The sequence below is a fragment of the Mustela nivalis genome (genome assembly GCF_964662115.1).
Source record: "Mustela nivalis genome assembly, chromosome: 2".
NCBI lineage: Eukaryota > Metazoa > Chordata > Mammalia > Carnivora > Mustelidae > Mustela > Mustela nivalis.
In genome coordinates, this window is record NC_139021.1 from 12,464,238 (window position 1) to 12,486,642 (window position 22,405).

The 22,405-nt window shown below is 40.8% G+C and overlaps 1 long non-coding RNA gene across 1 annotated transcript; it reads right to left on the reverse strand.

Moving 5' to 3' along the window:
• Positions 1 to 519: 519 nt before the first annotated feature.
• On the reverse strand, positions 520 to 20,398 carry LOC309859190. Its single transcript, XR_014308590.1, has 3 exons — positions 20,226 to 20,398; positions 19,546 to 19,638; positions 520 to 1,567 (listed from the first exon to the last, which is right to left on the reverse strand). It is a non-coding gene; the product is annotated as an uncharacterized lncRNA (long non-coding RNA).
• Between the last annotated feature and the right edge of the window lie 2,007 nt (positions 20,399 to 22,405).

Consider the following 22,405-nt stretch of genomic DNA (forward strand, 5'->3'; position numbering starts at 1 on the left):
GGCCTCTGCACAGGTAGTGCATTTACAGAAACTTCATCAGCCCCGCCGCAGGACTTTGAAGGCCCGCTGTGCAACTATTAGCTGATCCCACTTAACAAACAGTGACGCAGTCCCCAGGCATGTTTGTGCCCAAGCAGGTGATGATTTTCTCTCCACTGACTCCAGTCAAGGACTTTCTGCTTCCAGATTTCAGGCTCCAGGTGACGTTGGGCACAGGGGGTCAGGTGGCGAGTGGAACAGGTCACACACCAGCCAGGTGACATGATCTGTACCCGGCTCAAATTTCAAAGAGCCCACTTTTCCGCCCGTGTGTCAAGCACACAGTTAGTTTGAATGTTGCAAGCAGAGTAAGATGATTCATCAATTTCCAAACCCCTGGGAAAGGAACCTATTGTTTCAATTCTTTAAAAATGTTTTCCTAACCCCTACAGAGGTAGCTATAAGTTGGGAAGATAAACTAGGATGCAGTTAAGGGCCAAAAAAAGAAGCAATTACTGTCATCCATAATTACAAGGCTTATCATTTATTGTGCAGTAATAGTCGCATTTCCAAGCAGACATTATTAATTAGTGAACTAACAAGGCAATTTGCATTCATCTCAGTCCAGAAGAATTCAAACTACTTCAACAGACCAAACATAGGTAATTTAGCCTTATTACTTTTTGTCTTTTTAATAGAAGGGGAAACCGAGGCAGAACACATTGAATGGATCATGAAAAGAGGTAAGTCCACCCAAAGTTTTGTAGAAATCAGATAGTCATCCAAGAGAACACAGCATTGCATCGATTCATAGAGATGTATTAGAGCATAAAGATGTGCAGGCAGGGACATTAGGTTAATTTCTCAGCAGCCCCATCCATTCTGACGTGGGACCAGATCTCTCCCGATCTGTTTCCCTCTCCGCGAAATGGGACTGTCAGTTTTTGTCTGACATGATTGTTCTGCAGAATAAATGAGAAATGTGTGCCTGCAAAGCAGGTCTGGTTTGTAACATGGGTGGATACTGTCCAGATCTCAGCAGAAGGACTGCTTAAGGAGGAAGGAGCTCTGCATTGGCCCTGAGTGTCGGGGCTGAATGTTTCTGGAAGAAGGGAAGGGAAGATGCAGGAGGAAATCCAACTCATTTTAAGGAAAAATGTCAGAAGATCAGCTAGGTTTCCAGTTTGAGGCATGAGGAGGGATCCTAGCAGATCCATCTTCCATAGGAACAACAGAGCCTGCAGAGCAGACGTATATCCAGTCATCCAATGACTTGCTTCTGGAATGAGTTTGATTTGTGAGAGTGTTTATAGGCCATCTTCTATTGATGTTGGCTTTGTGGCATGGAGAAGTCCTCATGGCTAACACGTTCAGCTTGTACAATGAGAGCTTGTGGCATATAATATGTATGGAAAGTGAGTATCTATGTGTTTATGCAGATTAGGAAAACTCATACATCGGACAGACATAAGTAGCCCAGGTGACCAGGAGTGTTTCTCCCTGTTAGTTTCTCTCTTTTCCTTTCTCCTCCTCCTCTTCCTCTTCCTTCTCCTTCTCCTCTTCTTCTTCTTCTTTTCAACAGGGTCAACTGGTATGAACAAAACAGAAGAAGCAATTATGACACTATAACACGAATCTGAGACATAATCTAGGAAAGTCTCTTTGCTTTTAAAACTAAAGAAGCAGACGCTGAGAGACCCACTTTCCCCAGATTATAAAGCTTTTACAGTACTTAGTCAGAACCTGGACTCAGGTCTTCTCTGACCCTACAAACCTAGCTCCTCCTGGATGTACCTTCCCGCCCCTCAGATAGTATCTCCTCAGAAGAAAGGAAGTTTGTCATTTCTGAGTCCTGGGTTCTGGCCACTCAGAGTCTTGCCACAGAGAGAAAGAAATAAAGAGCAATGTGGTTTATTAGGCACAGGCTACATGGTATTGGAACTTGGGGACCTGATTTTAATTCCTTCATCTGTATTTTTTTTTAAGATTTTATTTATTTATTTGGCAGAGAGAGACACGGCGAGAGAGGGAACACAAGCAGGGGGAATGGGAAAGGGAGAAGCAGGCTTTCCGCGGAGCAGGGAGCCCTGGGGCTCGATCCCATGATCCAGGGATCACGACCAGATCGGAAGGCAGCTTAAAGACGGAGACACCCAGGCACCCCTCGTCTGGACTTTGTGATCTCAAAGTCAGTTCCTCATCTCTGAAGTGTGGATCATGGAGGCTGCTCCCACGGAGCATTGTATTTAAAGAGATTATATACTGAAGACACAGATAAAGAGGAAATGAACCCCCCCAAAAGTTCCCATTCTCCTTTTCTCATCCTCCACGAGATACTAGTATTGTTATTCGTATCATTCTTATTGTCACTCAATAGCAGGAAAATACCCTCTCCTTTCATCTAGTTCCTCATTGGGCATGTCCGATTTGATTCCTTTGATTCTGGGAGAATGAAGACAGTCTTTATATAGTCATTATCTTTCTTAAGGCAACATTCATTTTTCAGAACAACCTGAATGAAGATGGGAAGCAAGAGGCGAGAGGCTCTACATCTCTCCCTATTTATCAATTACTTGGAATAACATAAGGATTCCACCTTCTCCCCACCTGCTGCAAGTTATGGACTGTAATATTCTATCCTATTGCCCTGGATTACTTGTGATAAGGAGGGAGTGTTTGTTAAATATTATCCAGCTAGTAATACCATTATTTGTATAGGACACCTGTTATCCAAAGGTTTCACTGTACCCTTCAAAGGTCTCATTATCTAAAAGACACATTCCAGGGCCATCAATCACTAAATCTCTTCCACGGCCTCAGTTTCCAAGAGAGGCAAGGCTCGGGCTCTCATTCTCTAGTCATTATCTCACCCTTGGAGCATACTCTGTCATAGTCTGAAAGATTTTATATTTTTGTTGTTGAAATCTGGGAGGCAATGATGTCTCAGGTATTGGGCTGAGGTCAGGAGATCTCTGTTTCCATGGCGACGATCATAGTGGTTATTATGATAACATTCTTGTTCACCTACAACATGGCTTGCAATTCTTACATCTTCACTGCTTCAGTCCTACCCCAAATACTGGTTGGTATGTTTTTGACATAGGTAATGAAGGAACCAACTAGGAATGGCATAAATAAGGAAAAATATCATTATCTCACCTAAAACTTTTCTGGTAGGAGGACACTTTCAGAATTGGTCCCACAATCTTGGAATTCTGCCATCTTGAGCCTGTCAGCTTTTGCTTTCAGATTTTTCTCTTAATGAGCACAAGGTGGCTGTTACAGTTCCTGGCATCAAATCCTCACATGATAACGTGCACAATTAGAAAAGGAGAATAATTGTCACTCTCTGAGCCCTTTTTTCAGAATGAGGTAAATTTCACACACAGAGGAAAAAGAATGAAGAAAATTTCCCAGAAACTCATCAGAGGACTTCTCTCCATGTCTTTCTGACATTACCCATTACTGAGTCATTCACAGGCAAGGGGGGTGGCAGGGTTGCCCCCACTGGCTTCAAGTTGTCCAGTGCACATGTGTTGTGTATGAGCACATGTGTGGGCACACATACACACCATTCCCTGGCTAGAGCTGAGGAGGGACCCAGACTCTCTTAAAGCAAAATATTTCCAATTAGCCTATCATGATTAGGGTCCCATTAGCAAGGAAAAAGAGAAAGACTGTCGGGTAAGTAGCCATTACTTGCCCTATTTTACAAATGAAGAAACGGAGGTTCAGAGTGGTTATTAACTGCATTACTCAGAGTAGATTAACCACTGTGACAAAGGACTTTAAATATCAGCGGCCTAATACAATAATATTTTATTTCTCACTCATGTCATGGTCTGGTGACACTGTGGGGAGGGGACAGGGCAAGCCCCATGCAGGTATTCAAGGACCAAGGCAACTTCTGCCCATGAATCTACCCCCTTCTGCATCCTTGGAGTTCTTCCATTCAGCTGAGGACAGAGAAAGAACAGGAGGATTGTCTAGGGAAAGTTCTTGTGGGCCAGGCCTGAGTGGTGCATAGGACTCAGCTCCCATTCTTTGGCTACGGTTCTGCCATCTGGCCACACCTAACTGCAAGGGAGGCTGGGAGCACAATACAGTGCCAAGGAAGGGAAGGGAGCCCTCTCCCATGGTCATTGAGTAGACGGCCCAGCTGACATGCCATGCCAGCTAGGTCTGAATGCACGGGGGAGTTATGGCACCTCTTGTCCTGATGATGCTTCTACTTGTGTGACACTTTGCAAGCTAAACTCATTCAGCTTTCCAATCAGTGTTTCCTGCTCTAACCCTGATAGTCCAATCCCTCCCCCTTATCATGGCTCCTAAACTCCCTGAAACTTGTCCCAGATTTTGTCTCACGTCTCAAGTTCGTTGACCTTCCATTGACGTTAGATTCTACGAGTTCCCTTTTGTAGAAACATTTTTCCTCAGTTCTCAGACACTTGTTCTTTCCTGCATTATTTTCCTCTCTTCTTTCTGTAGGTCCATTTGCTCTCAGCACAAGCATTTTGGTCTCCTTTTCCCGAATCCCAGTCTCCATGCCACTCCTCTTCCCATGGAAAAGATGGTTTATAGCAATGACTCCATTCTGACCTCTGTGTTACCTTCTGCAAAATGTATCCTGTTGCTCTGAGCCTCTCACCTGACTGTAAGGTAGTAAGTCAGATAGTCAGATGTTGATGCTATTATTATGACTATTGTTACTTATATTCATACTTTTATTATTACCCCTGCAAGTTTCTTAGTATTTGCCAGACAGTATTGTAAGCACTTTGTTTAAGTTATCTTGAAGTTTCTCAAGAGCCCACGGATGGTTTCATTCCCTCTTTTTTCAATGAGGGTGGAAAGAAAAATAAAATGCTGTTAAATGACACAACAGAAATTCAAAACTAGACAGTCTGACTCTGAAGCCAAAACTGTTTGTCCTCGTGGGCACCTGTCTCTGCAAGCTACGTCCTCTCTGTTCTCTCTGAGCATCACCAAGACTGGTACAGAGCTAAGCACACAGCAGCTGTCAATCTATGCTAAATTTAAATCCACAAATCCAGAATATCCTTTTCAGCCCAATCCTAGTATCTCCCCAGTTCTTTCTGTATTATGTCATTCTTTCCTTATGTATCCTCAGACTGTGCCACCTGTGTTGACATATCCTCTTTCTTAGATCTCCTAAACAATAACATCAGGTAATATTTATCAAGCATTTGCAATGCTTTTGACTCTCTGTCCCTATAAGACAAATCTCATTACTATTTTCATTTATAGATTGGTCATTTAAATTTAAAGGTTAAGTGGAGGAGAGAGGGTAATAACCTGGATGTTTAATTCTACCATCCGCAATCTTACCCATTAAGCTCTACTGCTTGCGGCAGTCCACTCACTTTAGTACATTCCTTCCATAGTCTCGTCAGGCTGCATTTGCCCTTCCTAATTCCTGTTGACAATCTCTGGGACAGATTCTTAAGTATCTGATCATGGAAAAAGCTTTCTTCCTAGGCTATAACTGGTCCACCCCTTTCAAATTAATTTTATTAACCGCTATTAGCTAAATATTTTATATTTTAATTGGCTCCAATATCTGTCCTCACCTTGTCTGTCAATATCATCTTTACTCTCTCTATTGAAAAAGCAGAAGTCACACACCAGCTGGATTCCTCATTCTCTCCATGATGTAAACTTTGTTAGGAGAATCAGGTGGGACTTTTGAAGCATGGTGCCCGTCAAGCTCCAGTAAAGGTGTTCCAGACCCATGGAGGGCCATCTGCCAGGATTTTGCTCATTCCTTTAGCAATTGTTTTTCACTTTGCTGGCTCCTGAGGGGCACCCAAACGATCTTCATGGTAAGTAACATGAGAAGTAAAAACAAAACAGAACAAAAGATAACAAAACGGAACAAAAAGCAACACACACACACACACACACACACACAAGATTTGGATTTATTCATTTATCTAACTACTACCATTCAATAACTTGAGTGCTTACTAGGTTCTAAGTTCTATCACATTTTCCCCCTGGAGGGATGCCATGAGAATTAAACAAGGTACAAGTCGTCTTCAGCAGACTTTGTGGCACAGAGTAAGTCATACATATGTAAGTCGCAATCCCCATTTCCTTCTGAATAAAAAAATGTGTGAACGAATTTGCAAGCTCAGTTTTCCTATGGCTCCTTTCAGCATGGCAAGAGCTATTTCTCAGAATCTGCCTTTCAGCCCATGAGCTCAGCAGGATACCCAGTCAATGCTGCTCTGTATGGATTTTGTCAACTGTTGGTTTTGATCTTGCCTACCAGCTTCACGTTATGTTTTTCATTCAACGTTGATTCAATGAGTATTTATTAAGCACCTGCTGTGTGCCTGGTACTTAACTGGGCTCTGTGTATATAGTGGTGAGTGAGATAGATATGGCACCTACACTTTATGGAGGAAATAAGTAGTAAAAAATAAGTGTAAAAAAGGATAAACTTGGGGAGTACAGGGTGGTATGAGAGAACATGCTCAAAGCAAAGCAAAATATATGTTTAACATAATATCCCTTTGATCCCACTTGTTTGGGTTCATCTTTTTTCCTTGAATCTAGTTAGGTCCTCCTCATTTCACGGTGCTTGTGGTAGTAGTTACAAGAGGGGAAAAACTCAAAATGACTTCAATAGCATAGGCCAGTTTTTGGTGCATATGACTGAAAAGTCCAGAGATAACTAATTTTAGGAGAAATTTTATGTGCTGACTCAAAATAAGACCAAGAATTGTTTTCTCTCCATTTCTCGGCTCCAGCTGCTGACATTGGCCCCATCATTGGCCAGTTCCTCCTCTCGTGGTTCCCAGGTGACTGCCATTGGCTGGTGGGGATGCCAGCACAAAAAGCAAGGAGGAATGCATTGAATAAAAGGCTTGACTCCCCTTGCCTAATTGGACCTCCCTAAGTCTTATAAAGGTTCCATGGGCAGATAGAAGAATTTCCACCCATCTCTTTCCAACACGCAGAATTTTATATTGAGCCACCCCAAGACCCAGGGGTAAAATCAATTTTCCTGATCTGCCTGAGGGAGGAGTCACATAAAATCCTGGTATGCTCTCGTCAGATATATGGCTATTGCCAAATTGCTGTGCAAACCAGACTCCAGCCTAAATTCCTGCCGACAACAAATGAGAGACACCATTCTCCACATCCACCCCAACACATGGTATTTTTTTTTTAAGTATTTGTACTAATACGAAAAGCTGTGAAATGGGAATTTTATTGTTTATGGCCCCTTTTTCTCTCCTTTTTCATAAAATATCAGCTTAAGTAATCTCCCTGTTCTATAACTAGGTTCTTTTCCCTCTCCTATATTTCTTTTTTATACCAATTTTTTTTTTCCCTCAAGGACATGTTTTGCCAATAATTTGTACCAGTCTGTGTCTTTTCATTTTGTTGTTGGTCACCTTGTTGGGCAAGGGCTTTGAAATTTAAGGTATCCAGAATTAACCAATCTTTTTCTTTAGGTTTGGTCTTTGCGTGCCTTATTAAAAAACAAACAAATGAGCAAACAAAACAAAAACAAAACATAATATATATTTTCTTTTACAAGTTTTAAAGTTTTGTTGTTCACTTTTGTGTCCTTAATTCACCTGGAATTTGTTTTTGTGGATGTTATGAGGTAAGGACTCTATTTTTTTACTTACTTAATGCAATTTGGATGGTCAGCTTTTCTAGTACTACTTACAGGCTGGTCCATTCATTCCTGGTGATGTTTCATATAGTCTCCATATGTAACTAAGTTTAATCCTGGCCTCTGTGTTCTACCCATTGGTATTATTTTGTGCTTTCTAACTTCCTTTCTTTCTTTTCTTCTCCCCTGCCTTCCCCACCTTCTTTCATTCAGATTGACACAATCCTCTTCATGCTCCACTGATTTAAAAATTCTTACTTCTATGCTATTCTTTAGAGACTATCCTTAATATCACCCCACTGGACACTGATTTTAGCAAGGTCAATGTTTATAGTACATTAGCCTATCTCTCCCCAAATAGAAGCATTTTAGCACACTTAAACTCCCATCACCTCTTCTTATCTACCAAGGTACTGATAATTAGTATTTTAATTCCATCCTGCCTGCTGCAACATCTCGTTTTCTTCTGTAGTCAAGTCAGGTTTAGATGCATCTACATGATTCTCTGTTCCTTATTGCTCTTGGTATTGCTCTAACTTAGCTCTGCTGCACTTTGCAAATATTACTACAGGTTGTCTACATGTTGTATCTTCATATGTACCTGTCTTTTCTCTCTGCTCCCTTTTAAAATGATCTGTGTTCAGTATTTGTATTTCTCCATTACGTTTCTAATTGAAGTTTGTGGTTTTTATAGCTGTCGGAATTCAGTGCACTTCTTTATTCTGAAGATACATGTGCTTCTTTTAATTGGGATACTTCTAAGGCATGATTTTTTAAAATATCACTTATCCCCCTCTATTTTCTCTTTTTTTGGATAACCTGCTAGATACATGTTGGGGAAAACTTATGCTACCTTCCATATCTTTTCATCTTTCTTTCCTGTTTTCTATATCTTTAGTTTTGCTGAACTACATGTCATGCAATTTCTTCAGATTTATATTCACTAATTCTTTTTTCTTCTTTATTTAATTTTCTATGAAACCTTTCCTTCAGTAGTTTTCCCCCACAGCTACATCTTAAAAACTGTGTGCATGTTTGAGTGTGCATTTTATAAAATGCACCTGTTACTTTTATCCTGGTATGCTCTTCTTTCATCTTGGTTATACTTTCTTTTCACTTCTCCTTAATATATTCAAATTTTTATTTTATAGATCCTTTCAGATTATTCTATTATATTGAATTATTGGTGTATCACTCTAGTGGCTGTGTTTGCTGGCTTACCTCATGGTGTATCTTTCCTCAAATGGTTGTTTATTGATGATTGTGAGCTCATCTTCATTGAGATTGTTTCCTTTCTGTTGGACTCATGCAGGCTAAGTTGAGAATGTTTTATATTTTTTATAGTGACACCCAGTTTGTTCATGGATCTATAACTAATTTTTATACCAGGAACTCTGCTTGGGAATTGTAAATTTAGAACCCATACCTCAAGTGGTAGAGCCTTAAGTTTTGATTTCTCATAGAAGACATTTTTTATTCACTTGGGGCCTTGTAAATGTAAGTGGAACCCCTTACAGGACCTTACATCTGCAAGATAAAAGTTTCACTCTGTACTGTCCTCAGGCTCCTGCTTCAACCTTTCTAGTCATATGCAGGGAATTTGAATCCCAGTGACCAAACATAAGAGCCTATTCTGCATCTAGTATTGACTTACAAGTTGCCACAATATCAGCTCACGGATTTCCCACCATGACCAGTTTGAATTTCTTCTTAATTTGTGGTATTTATAGATTCATCTTTCCTTTGAGATTTTGCCTATATACCTTTATGCAATGCTTATCTTAGCCATTTTTATATGTATTTGGTGTGAGGCTGTATTGCTTAACTTTGTCTTTTAGGTTATTAAAAGTTAAATTTCAAAGTATACCTCCCTATGTAGCTACCAAGTTAGCTAAATCACCCAGGAGACTGAGTTCCTGATGGCCTTAGAGTTTAGATTTTTTATTAAATTGGTAATGAGCATGAATGAATATTGGAAAGTTTGAACAATTGCCAGTAGGAGTACTAGTGAGTAATAAATATTCTAAGCTCCAGTTTTCTCATTTAAAATAGTGATACCAATACCTATCTTTACAAGCGTAATGCAGATGAACTAAAATAATTCATAGAAGAAAAAAAAAAGCACAATGTGTAACAAAAACAAAACAACAAACAAAAGCAGAAGAAAAATAACCTCAATAAATGCTGATTAGTATAAGGAAATTTGCCAAATGAGTATTTGGATAAATGAAGGGAACTTAGCTATCCACATTTTAAGGGCTCTCTATCCCAGATTCTGGAGAGCAGAGTTCTCTCAATATGGAAGCAATGGGATTTCATTCTATGACAGAAGGTATGTGAGCCTCCTCTGGGATCCAGGCCTTAGAGGACTTCCAAGTAGAGTTGCCTGGCCTTAGGATTCAGACATTTCCTAACATCCCTCCACACCTTTATAGAATAAAGCTCTCTGACCCTCCTCTTTGTTTACTAGAATTGCAGGGGTAATAGCTTACCACCTCCTTTGGGAATTTTGTTACTTGCAGGTAATTTGCTATGCCACTTTTATATGATTAGAATGTCATTTGTTGTGGGGTGGGGGGGATTTTAACTTGGGGTTTTGTGGGGTTTTTTGCATTTTATTTTATTTCTTTTCAGTGTTCCAAAATTCATTGTTTATACCCCACACCCAGGGCTCCATGCAATACATGCCCTCCATAATACCCACCACCAGGCTCACCCATCCCCCCACCTTCCTCTCCTCCAAAACCCTCGGTTTCTCAGATCCCATAGTCTCTCATGGTTCATCTCCCCCTCCAATTTCCCCCAACTCACTTCTAATCTCCTTCTCCCTGTGTCCTCCATGTTATTCCTTATGCTCCACAAGTAAGTGAAAGCATATGATACTTGACTCTCTCTGCTTGACTTATTTCACAATGTCATATTTTTTAAACTTGGAAGAAAAAGAGTGTTTTGGGTTAACAGGTCTCAGGATATACAACAAAAGTTGAGGACTAAACACAGGTTAATACCTTATTAAGACAGAAGGTAAATGAGGCAGGTCTTCTAAAGGGACCTAAAAAACCACTTCCCATTGCAGAATTGTGGTGCTCAGGCTGCACTCTAAGTGTTACTGGCTCATCAAATGTTTCTACTCTGTAGGCCTCACGCAGGTTAAATTCTTCAAGTCTGCTTTAAAGTTGTCTACTCTTCAGAGGGGGAAATCAGAACAGTGCCTCACAAAATGTGTTTTGTTTGGGAAACGGAAATGAAGCTAGGTGACTAGGGGGTGGGGGAGTCAGGGCTCAGAACAAGGCTGTGACTTTCTCCTTGGGTTTTCTCCCATAGTGACCCTAGCTGTGAAGACATGAGAAGCAGCTGGAAGAAGGTGAGGGAACTAGCAACACCTCATTTTAACAAGAGATGGGAAAAAGACATGAGAGATGCCCTCTCATATCTGTATGTGCAGTTCATGAGTGAAGTAGACTCTATTTGGGATGCTCCCCGAACTCAAAGTATATGCCACTGGTTAATAAGCCCCACTTGCTGACCACCTGCTAGGTGCCAGGCCCTCTTCAGGTGGTGGATGGAAATATATTCAGAAATGTAGTACACGTGAACAGCATATGCCTTGTGTGCAAGGCATTTTGTTTTTATTATCTCACTTAATTTCCACAGTACTGCAAGGACTGTGTTATCTCAAGTCCTTAAGGACTGTATTATATTGCTTCCCAGTTAGTGGAAAGCAGAATTGTGCTTAACGTGGAAGGCACTATGACTTAATTGAAAACACAGATGCAACTTCAGAAACCCAGGTTTATTTCCCAATTTTTCTACTTACTCGTGCTATTACCATGATCAACTTCTTTCAAATTCTCTTTGACTCAATCTGTTCACATATAAAATGGACAAGTAATAATGGCCTTGTAGGATACTTACAGAATCAAAAGGAGATGTATTTACATTATAAATAATGTAGTATTAGATGTTACACATTTATTGGGCACCATTTTGTGCCAGTCATGTGCCAAACAGTTAACAAACATTTTATTTAATCCTTACCACATGCCCTCTAAAGTAAAAGAATTGCAATTTCTTTTAAAGGAACTAAGGCTCATAAAGATTAGTTTTTGCCCAAGGCCATCCAACTACTAAGGGTCATGACTGGCATTCCAAGTCCATCTGACTTTCCCTACATCCTGTGGTCTTAACCCTGCAGACATCAAAGGATTAGGAAAGCCTAAAGAATACTGGAAATATTCACCATTTTTAGAAGTTTTGAAGAATGTTGGTTTTGAAGTAGTTCCTGTATCATAAAATGAGTTAGAAGAGGTAGTTTCTACAGTTCCTTCCACCTGTAAATATTGTTTCTACAAAAAAGATTTTCCAAACCACTAAGTAAGAAATAAGTATGTATTGGCCTAATTTGGCCCCAGTATGAGCTGTAAACCATGGTTTCCCACACTATCCATGACAGACACAGACTTCTGCTCAGTCTTCATAAAGAAGATCCCTTGGTCCAATCTCAGACCTTGTTTCTTGGATTTTGCTCTTTGCATTTGTTTGGACCACCTTCTCATTCCATTTACTAACTCACCATTAATCTCTGCCAAACACTTTTAATCTCTGTTAAACACTTTTAACACTGCTCTCTGGAAACCTCCACCATGCTCAGCACTTGATGCCTAATTTCTCCTCAGCTAGAGGAGGCTCTGGCCACAGCATCTTTCAAAATGTCATTCCTGAGGCACAGTGAACTTGTCTCACTTCACTCACATTGTTGTTTCTTATCCACACAGGCAACCTCTCATCCCTCATTTGTGCCTAGGTCACTAGGGGAGGAGGGGCTAATAACCCAAGGTATAGAGTCATCTCAACTCCCACCACCACTGAAGAAATTCATCCAGGGAATTCTTCTCACCACAAAGTAACTTCCTTTCAGGTCCACCAGCTTCGCTAATAGTGTATACACCTAGAAGCTACATTATAAGGTTCCATTATAAGGAACCTTATATATTATAATATACATATATTATAATATATATATAACCTTATATATTATAAGGTTCCAAATTATCAAGTGTTCCACCTGATTTTTCTGTCAGACTTGGTTTGGCTTCTAGAGAAATAAAGATCTTTAAACATAAGTGAATGACAGAAAGAAGAAAACAGCGCTTCCCTTCACACAAGGGAGACTCAATGTGGAGAGTTAGAAGGAACACTGAAAACGTTACAGTTGTGGAAAATGAGGACCAACAAGAGGAGTGCACTTGTCTGAGTATCTTACCCTTAATTTCCTACGTATTTTGTTTGCCTTGTTCTCTGCCCCCCCCACACACACCCATGTACACACATGCACACTGTCCCTGAAATTATTATATCCAAAAATTCATTTGGATATGTAAACCTCAGGTCTTTTTTTTTTTTTTTAAAGATTTTATTTATTTATTTGACAGACAGAGATCACAAGTAGGCAGAGAGGCAGGCAGAGAAAGAAGAGGAAGCAGGCTCCCTGCTGAGCAGAGAGCCTGATGCGGGGCTCAATCCCAGGACCCTGGGATCATGACCTGACCCGAAGGCAGAGGCTTTAACCCACTGAGCCACCCAGGTGCCCCCAAACCTCAGGTCTTAAAAATGTGACTATTTCACGGAGGACCAAACTGTACACCAGACTTTTTTTTAATTAGATGGGTTTTCTCATTAGAGCACAGCACAGTGGAAAGAAAAGAGATTTTTGAGTCTACTTTTGACTTTGGTTTGAAATGACTCTCTCTTATTCATTCACTATGTGACCTTGAATGACTTATTTAATGTCTTTGGGTCTCGTTTTTTTTTTTTTTTTTCTAAAGAAGGAAGGTTATCTCTTTCTCATGAGCCTGTTGAGAGTATTAAACAAGCTTCTATAGTTAAAAGTTTCTGTCTTCTGCCTGGCACATAGTAGCGTCTTCTATAAATATGAGTGTCTTTCCTTGAAAACAATGAGTTTCAGGAACTCTGAAGGAAACAGGGTTTAGTGAATGCTGTGGTGAGGTGAACTGAAGTAAACAGGCAAGAGGCCAACAAACCCTCAAGAACAGACCTGTATTTGGTCTAACCACACCCAAATTCACATAGCATGCAAGTAATATGTACAAAAGGAATAAAAACATAACTTGACCTCTAGGTGATGGAGATACTTCTATACATCCAAAGTAGCATGCTTTCTCGATTCTACTAACATGGGAAGGTCTCCCTCAGGAGGCACTGATCACACCTGTCAAAGCCCCTTCCAGGCCTGCCGTGTGGGGCTCTTTGGGATGAAGAGCCCATCTCTGAGGCTGAAAAGGAAGCAAGAGCCCTTTCATTTCGTGGAGCCTGAGAATCCCAGTCATTGCCCCAAGGGAGGTCACTGGCAGGCTTAGCCAAAGCGATCTGAGTAGGGATGAGCCATGATATCCAGTTCCAGTAAAACCCACAGAATGTTCTGAACTCATGACTAAGCCTGCACTAAATAAACAACCCTCCCCATCTACCTCAGAAGGATGGCTATGTGTGGTATGGCCTAGTAATCTCTTTTCTCAAAAAAATGAGAGACCAAGAGTTGTATGTTGCAGTTTTCAACATTCTTTTAACAACTGCATGTTCAGCCCCTATTCCATGCCAGTCATTGTGTCAAGTGGGGATATTATTAACCATGTTTGGTGAATCCCAGGGCGTCCTCAGGACCACCGTGGGGGCAAGGGTGGAGCCAAGCAGGCTGTGTCTGGCTGCCACTCTGTTGAGTCAACCAGAACAGATTCCCTTTTATCTGTTTTATTGGCCTTCCTCATAATATTTTATTGAAAAGATAAAAATGTTAAAAAAAAAAAAGAGTCCTTTTTTTTAAAGTGTGGAAAAAGAATCTAGGCCAATGATATGAAATTAAAGGATGATGAACCTATTATTTTGAGCTAAAGAGAGAGAAAAGAAAATAGCTGATGTTTATTTTTTATTGTGTACAAGACAGTGTTTTCAATTAATCCTCACATAACCCTAAAAGTGAGAACTATTATTAGCTCCATTTTTGAGAAGAGGGACTGAGGCCCAGAGGATTTAAGTAAACGTGCCCAACTCAGCCAACAAATGATCTGGTAAATATTTAATCCCAGGAACGCTGGCATTAGAATGCGTGCTCTTAACCACCACACTACGCTGACACCTTCCAAAAATCTCCCTTGGTTACCACTTCCAATCTCCATCCCTGGACTTTGCCATACTCAGCTTCTGCTCAAGGAATGCCCCCTCAGAGAGACCTTCTCTGATCATCTCACCTAAAACAGCTTCCCCTCCAGCCAGTCTACCTCTCCTTTTTGTGGCTTTATTTTCTCTTTGTTCTTATCCCAAACTGAGAAATATTGCACACATACTTGTTTCTGTTTTTTGTTTTCTAGAATGTCACCTCCGTGAGATCAGGGATTTGTAAGCCTTCAGATAATGGTCCTTCCCTGATAACAAGATTAGGTAATAAGTATGTGAGGGGGTACAAGACTTGAAGAGAGAAAGATCTGGACTGGGGAAAGCAACACAGTGTAGGGTGTTAAATCATGAATATAAGGTCAGCTTCAATTTCTATCACAGCTTTGCTAATAATTAGCTGTGTGACCACAAGCAAGTTCTGGCTTCCTCATCTGTAATAGGGATGATTACTATAGATTCACATGTTGTCATGAGGATCAAATGAAATAGTATGCATTAATAAATGGCTCTTATTGTTTACTTCATTCATTTTTTTCCCCTATAACTGGTCTTGAAAACATAGCTAAACACATAGCAAACACTCAAATAAATATATGATGGACAATGGAATGTCAGGTCATAATTAATAATTAGAGAGGACATGCTGTGTTATGGAAAAAAACAATGAAAAAAGAGTAACGAGTGCAGCTATTACCCAGTTCTGCCATATAACTAGTTGTGTGCCCTTAGACAAGTCACCTTGCCTCTTCTTCACCCACATTTTCTCTTGGGTGAAACAAGAAGGTTGGACAGGCTGATGTGTAAATTCCTTTGATCTCTGAAATCTATGAAATTGAAAATGTCCCACAGTTGATCTGGTTTCCATTGGATTTTCAGTAGCAAACCATCCTACCTTGATTGTTTTCAGGAATCTAAAATTATCTGTTAGGTTTTTAAGTTGCTCCTGGGGTTCTAGTCCAAAGGAAAATTCTTCATACTACTCACATCACGGAGTAACTGCTGGTTGCTTGTCCAAAGGAGACTGATATTCACAATGGGCAATTAATTCACTCTCTTATCTGGGTGTTTGAGGGTCGTTCTGGATTGGTGAGCCTCTTGACTGGTGGAAGGAATTCCATCACCTCTCATACTTGCTCTCAGTGAATGAGAAAGGAATGAGATATATCGAGGTTGTCTTGGAGACTTCTGTTCCAAGTCCACCTTGGGGAGTTCAGTAGTTTCCTTTCTGTTCCATTGGAAGGGCCATTGTTTCCTTTGACATGCTGATTTATTGGAAGAGGTTGCTTGTTGCCAAAGATTTTGCTGGCTTAGAAAGTCATATTGGTGACCTGATGTGAGGGTTCTGTGTCCTTAGCCATCATTTTAAGAGTCACCATTTCAAAGCAACTGATATTCTACCTTTGTCCTGTATTTAAAAGATTGCATAGCCACAATAACTTCTAAGAATTCAACAGAGTCAACCTTTTTTTTTTTTTTTTTTGTGAATTTGTGTCCTTTGGGTTGGTGGACTAGCAAACACAACTCACTCATAAAAGATGGATTACCTGAAAACTCATTATAAGTCTCATCTTCTGTTTGACATTAAAAAAATAAAAATGAACAATACATAGTACTTCTGAGTTTTTGAATCATTTTCACATATATTACTTGATCCTCAGAAAGGGGCATAGACATGGTATTATTAGCCATATTATTACAACCTCATTGTTCATATGTGGAAACTGAGTCTCAGAATGTCTTTAAGACTTGCCTAAATACACAGATGAAAACCTGGATTCAAGCCCATGACCCAGAGTTGAAGGAGAGTGAAGGTGGTCAGAAAAGACTCGTGGCCAAAGTTCCTATGTCTAGCGAAACACAAGACAGTGCTTTTTACAGCAGCTTCCCAACCTTCTAACCCCCTAGGAAATAGAGAAAATCTCTAGGGAAGGAGAAATGACAGAAGTAACCAGCAACTTACTTGCAAGCATACTAACAAAAGCAAGACCTGAGCTGCTGTCCCCTATGGAAATTCAGCAGAACTACCTCGGTGCAAGGGTAGGAGGGGAGATAAGGACTAGGAAGGCACCTGCTAAGGAGTCATCAGGATCTAGGTTGAAGACCCAGCTGTGACACCCACCTGACAGCTGTGTGAGTTTAGGCAAATGATTTCCTCTCTGTGTGCCTCACTTTCTTCAGGGACAAATAAGAATATCTCCCCATAAATTTACCATAAGAATCAAATACAGTAATGCACACAAAGTGTGGGGCAGAGTCCCAGGAACAAAATAGAAGCTACAATTATGTGTGATGGTGAATGAAACATTTCACCTCATTGGACCTCAATTGTCTTATGTGTAAAATAAGGTGGTAGGTTAGAAATTCAGGGTTTTTTCCCTCAAGCTCTCTACATGAGTTATGACTATATTCTCTGGAATAGAAGGAGATAGATTGTCAGCTATTTTAGAGTGACATGTCACTTATGAATGAGTAGAAGGTGGCTGTGGTTATTATATCTCATTGATAATAAGGATAATATTTTAAAACCTATCTTTTATTAAGTGCCTGCTGAAATATATATTCTCTTATTATTTCTCCTTGAAAACCCCATAAAGCAGGCAATAGTAACTCCTGTTACATATGTAGAGAGATTAAAACACAAAGAGTTTACCGCACTTATTTAAAGTCACCTACCTCATCCATGGTGGGTTACACTGCGTCCTATATGACTGTGTCTCTCTTGCCCTTTGCAACCCTGTGTTGGCTCTATTCATTGAAATTGCTATTTAATTTCTCTATATAATCTTAGTTTTCCTCATTCCGTATTGACCTCTCTTCCTATGTTCATCCTTTTACCCAATAACAATGTAATGCATATTTAAATACAAGTACCCACAGCTGCGCTGTGTGCTTTTGTAAATGCATGATCTATTATTATCTACTTAAATCTATGTCTTTATTGCATAATTCAGCATTTTAATATTTGCTTTGAAAAATTTTGAGTCCCTTCTCTGCAAAGGTGCTGTATTAAATGACATTCATTATTTTTGCTAAATGTAGACAAGTCATGGTTCAGGTGAGCTGGCAGGTAACTCCCATTATCCTTGGCACATTCCATCATATTCGTTATTCTCTGTGACATTTATCAACACAGCATTTAGACATTTTCAAGAAAGAAAAAAAATCACTTTACATTCCAAGACATTTAACTAACATGTAGCCAAAATTTGCAGGTGAAAAAGTCACTTCTTTGCTATAAGTTACATGTGTTGCTTTAACTCTTTTGGAACACAATGAGAAGATGTGAAAAAAACGTGCTAAGGATCACGGTGTGTGAGCTATTAAACCCCCTGCCATGACTTATGTTGCCTCATGCTTACGGTTATGCTTATGTTATTTTTTTTCTTTTATTCTTTTCTTTTCTTTTATTTTTAAGTAATCTCTACATCCAACGTGGGGCTTGAACTCAAAACCTTGAGATCAAGAGTCACACCCTCTATTGACTCAACCATCTGGGCTCCCCTATCATACTATTCTTAATAAAAGATGACTTCCCATGTACCAAGGATATAGAGGTTGTGCTGACATTCTCCTAGGTGTCTTTGGCCTTTCCCTGTGTTATCTTCTTCATTCTTGTACAAAAGCTCTGTCATCTAAGGGACACACCATCTGGCCTTGCTGCCTTTCAACTATCATGATGGCTGGCATTTACCAGCCTCACTCCCTTACTCGTGGAGAAATCACAGCCTTACTACTGCCAACTCTAGTCATTTTAGGTGCTAGAGAGGCAGTCAATATTGTCGTAGGCTGTGGGCCCCAGAAGTTGATCCCAAGACGAGGATTCAAATGCAAGTAATTTATGAAGGCAGTACTTCCTGGAGAATCTGGTAAAGAAATGAGGGAAGCGGGGCAAGAAGATCTCAGATGAAGTCCCATCCTTATCCTGCAGGGGATCTCTAGAGTATAGATTCCAATCCAGAGCCCAGAAAGCTGGTTGTTCCTATTCCCACACCCTTCAGTCATTGGCCAAGAGCCACTCGGGGGAGGGAGGGAAGTTATTAACTCCCAAGGACTGTCTGTCCAGGACTGGAAAACTGTGCCAGTACCCTGAGGGCTGACCTCCAGGAGGAAGGTACAGGCCAATGAAGAGAGAAAAGTAAAAAGGCATCCCAGGGAGGAAGAGTGAAGTACCACCAGTAACCACTAGAGGCAGCCACATGGAGCAACTATCCAAAGTCTTACATAATTCTTTGATACTCCCATCAGTTTGCTAGGGCTGTCATAACAAGGTACCGTGAACTGTGTGGCTTAAACAACAGACGTTTATTGTCTCATAATTCTGGAGGCCAGAAGTTCAGATGGCAGGGTTGGCTCCTTCTGAGGGATGTGAGGAAGAGATCTGTTCCAGAGTTCCTTCCTTGGCTTGTAGAGGGCCATCTTCTCCCTGTGTCTCCTCCCATCATTGTCCCTTTCTACATGCCCCTATGTCCAAGTTTCCCCTTTGTATAACGACACCAGTCATACTGGATTAGGGACCCAACCCCACTCCAGTGTGATCTCAGCTTAATTAAGTACATCTACAACTACTCAATTTTCAAATGAGATCACATTCTGAAGTATCAGGAGTTTGAACTTCAACATATGAAGTTTGAGGGGACACAATTTCACATCTAACAATATTTCAAAACTATAGTAAACCCTAATTCAGGCACCCCCTTCCATACTCACATTTAACTTCTTACCTCCTGGTACTGCTCTCTGGAATCTTTAACTCTTCCTTTGTTCCAGTCTGTTCACTGCTCACCTGTTCATTGTCTTTCTCACAACGTTTAGTCCTTAGTGAACAAAACACAACATGGGGCAGTTAGAAAATGTAAATGGTATGAATATGATTTGCAAATGATAAGTTCCTGTGTGAGTTTTAATTGCCGTTTATTTTCATTTCATCAAGAAATGCGCACGGAGCTCATATCTTGTATTTAGCTCAGATTTCCTGGGGTTTCTGACTTAGAAAGCTTTGTAAGTACAGGATGGATTATGGGAAGGAGAGGGTAATTGTGAGGGCATTGTAGTGTTACAGATTTAAAAAAAAAAAAAAGGGAGTTTAGATTAGGGAACCACAGAGGGGATGCCAAGAAGGCCAAGTGAGACACACCTAGAAAGAACAGTCATACAGAAAGATTATATATTGAATAGGGACATTATGTGAAGAAACGCAGATTCTGGCACCTTTACTTTTTTTTTTTTTTTCCTTATATCAAATGCTATAGTTGATTTCAATCTTATCTTATTTATCTTGTTCCTACACTGCCATGGATTCCCCCCTGACTGCCAAACAAAAGGCAAATGCTTCAGCAAAGTCCCTCCAAGCATCTGCCCACTCCCCAGCCTTAAACTCACCCCCCCCCACCAACACCCTTACTTGCACCTCAGCACATGACTTGGAGCTGAGCCTTTCCTTCTGTTTCTTCCTGTTGCACCTGCTCCCCTCTTTTCCTGCAAAGTCCCTCCTCCATGTTCACTTGACAGAGGGAAGTCTGCTGCTCCTCCTGTCTTCTGGGGGTTCAGCTTCTCCTGCATTTACGCCACCCTCTGTGTCCGGGAAGTCCTCTGTCACTGATCCTCTTAAAGTGGAATGCCATCATTTTTTATGTGTCCCTCGTGAAATCATAAACTCCCCAAAGACAATTTCATGTTAGACTCATCTTTGTGCCCACAGTTCTTGGCACAATGTCCCGCCCTTGAACACAGTCAGGAAGTATTTGTTAAGTGAATAAGTGAATGTAAACACAGACCAAATCAGATGTTAGGTAATGCATTGCACCCTGTCAGAGAGATCTTTCTGGCACTGAGACATTAGTGACTATACTTTGGAGGCTATGTTTCAGATTAAAAAAAAAAAAAAATCTGAGGGCGCCTGGGTGGCTCAGTGGGTTAAGCCGATGCCTTCGGCTCAGGTCATGATCTCAGGGTCCTGGGATCGAGTCCCGCATTGGGCTCTCTGCTCAGCAGGGAGCCTGCTTCCTCCTCTCTCTCTCTGCCTACTTGTAATCTCTCTCTGTCAAATAAATAAATAAAATCTTTAAAAAAAAATCTGAGAGAAATACCAATTCCTGAGATATGACTTCTTCAATTGCACCAGCCTCACCAAGCTGATGCATTAGACCCTTGATTTAATTATCAGATATCTCCAAAAATTGGCTCAGTTTCCAAAATACCTATGTGGGAAACTCCTAATGTTCTCTGGTGTCCAGTGTGGATGCCCAAGGGCATCTCCACTGTGTGTGCACACCAGCTCTGAGAGAAGAGGCTCCTGGTACAGGAGAAACTCGTTATTAGCGAGACAAGTTCTCTCCTCGCTAATGAGCAGCTTCTCATATGGCTGAAGCTGCAGAACTTCAACAATCACCCCTTAAATTAGCTATTTTTTCCCACCCAATTAGGATATTCCTTTTCAAATTATGATAGGAAAGCTGACTCACTCCCAATCTTCCATTTTTCAGAAGGACTCAAGCACTAAGATCTGGATGTCTGTAATCAAGAAAGCAGAGTGCAGCAAAAAGACATTAATTTTAGAGACAGAAATCTGTGAATTTGAAATGAGCAATGCTAATTAATAGCTTCTTGACCTTGGGCAAGTTCTTGAAAATCTCACTTACCTCATCTGTGAATTAGGGGTAATAATAACTGACCTTACAGTATTTGGTAATGATTAAAAATGATGCAACCCACATTATAAGACCTAGCTCTGTGTTTCCCAACAAGGGTGTTGTTGACATTTGGGGTGGGGAAAATCCCCTTCTGGGAAGGTCTGCCGCATATACTGCAGGACAGTAAACATCTTTGGAAGCTGAACTCCAAATTCCAGTAGTGTCCCTGTCCCAGTGACAGCTACAAAGCCCCCACACCACATACACATTGCAAAATGTCCGATCATAATAAGAGATAAAACTTCACAGGCGCTACTCTGTGCTGGTAGCGTTCTAAGAACTTTACTTGATTCATCACATTTAAGCCTCCTAAAAACTTTGCGATGCACTGGAAGATTAAATCAGTTGCTGGATTATACAAGTGGACAGTTGAGGATCTGGTTGGTAGGCTCCTGAGTTTAGCTTCTGCGCTGTGTAGGCTGGAAGCATGGTAAGTCCTCCACCCGTGCTGCCTTCCTTTCCTTTCTCCCTGTGGTTTCATTTCCAGTGCCTTTGGCTAACTCCTCAGAAAGCTGCAATTAGATTTTGTCCCCACATCTCTCCCAGGGGACCCCCAAAAATGCAGGCTTTATTGGCCATAGTCCAATCTTGATGAGACTTTTGTTGTCGTTGTTGTTGTTGTTGTTGCTGTTGTTTTGTTTTGGTGACACGTATCTCAGGGCCAAATTTGTCTTGCTGTGATGTGGCCCGCTGTGGGTTTCCACTGGAGATAAATGAACAAAATATTAGCCTCCATGTTTTTTTCCCTCTTATTTGGTTCTTCCCCTCCCTGTCCTCTGGGGCCCTCCTATGCTGTGGGTAGCACCTCTCACTTGCCTGATTTTTGTGATTGCCCCTTTGGCTGGGAAGGGAAGAGTTCTGGACCTAATTCCAATGTTGCCTGAGGAGCGGG